Genomic DNA, 1,300 nt, shown 5'->3' on the forward strand with positions numbered 1-1,300 from the left:
CGTGTGCTCTTCCGATCTATTCTCAACATCTCCAACGTTTCAGATTTTTTCAATTTTATGCAGAATTAATTGTTGCTTGAGACTGCTGAATTTTTATCCATGACAAGACACAAAAATTACAACGCACTTTATTGACGGTATCGACTAGAAAGACTCGGAGGCAACTGGAAAGGATCAGACTGTATAACTGACATTCCGTATCAAAGGCCTCGTCCAATGGATCCATCCTTCAGCAATTTTGATTGGAACGCTAAAAAATAGTCTTATTACTTTTGAGACAAACCATACATACATAGACATATATACATATTATACATGTATATAGGGTGTTCAAAAAAGTTCGGAACAGCGAATTATCTCGGAAGAAAGACGTTTTACAAAAAATGTTTCAAACAAAAGTTGTAGGGCTTAAAAAAATTGATTTACTGGTCTTATCGGTTTGTCCTTGGGCGGCGACGCCAAGGTCAGATAAAGGTCACTTTTTTTTAAATAGAAAACCCTATTTTTTATTCCAGAATCTAATAGCTAGGTGTTAGAAGCTTTTCAAAACATTTAGATTTTCAAAACAAAAACATTTTTTGGTTAAGTAAATTTCGAGTTATGAAGCTTGAAAGTTATAGTACCGCCGGCATTAGCATTATCTAAGGTGTCCGAATAATAGCTAAAATCTTTTAAATGTTGTTCAGGGTCATGACAACACATGTTAAAGATTATGATCATTGGAGATTATTCCTCTTTTATTCAAAAAATAAAAATTTTCAAAAATGAAAATAAAAACAACTTTTAATGACCTTGATCTTGACATATGTTAATTGTGAACAACATTCAAAAGATTTTAGCCAGTGTTCGAACACCTTGGATAATGCTAATGCCAATGGTACTGCAACTTTCAAGCTTTATAATAGTACCTAATATTTTTAGACACAGAATAATTAGATGAATCGATTGGTGCAAAGAAAACACAATTGCTTTAAAAAAAAATGTAATCTGCAAGAATGCATAAACTTACTAATTGCAAGGTCAAGAGTCAACCTAAAGATATTAATTGATTTAGATGAAATTTTACCCAAACCATATTGAGATCCATAGCTAACTTTTGAGGTTATTACTAATCGATTTTCAAACATTTATTTTTTTCGGTCCACCCTTTATATATATGTCGAAAGTTTCAAAATTTTTTTTATTTCATGATCATATGTCTCTCTCTCTCTCTCTCTCTCTCTCTGAGAGAGATATGAGATCTGATGAGAGACATATGATCATGAAATAAAAAAAATTTTGAAACTCTCTCTCTCTCTCT

At 31.8% G+C, this 1,300-nt stretch overlaps 1 protein-coding gene across 2 annotated transcripts in view; it reads right to left on the bottom strand.

Annotated features, from left to right (window-relative positions):
• Positions 1-1,300, bottom strand: part of LOC105461613 (WD repeat-containing protein 26) — a 25,840-nt gene that overhangs the window by 18,727 nt on the left and 5,813 nt on the right. The window lies entirely within an intron of this gene.

The sequence above is a fragment of the Wasmannia auropunctata genome, unplaced genomic scaffold (genome assembly GCF_000956235.1).
Source record: "Wasmannia auropunctata unplaced genomic scaffold, wasmannia.A_1.0 LD336099.1, whole genome shotgun sequence".
NCBI lineage: Eukaryota > Metazoa > Arthropoda > Insecta > Hymenoptera > Formicidae > Wasmannia > Wasmannia auropunctata.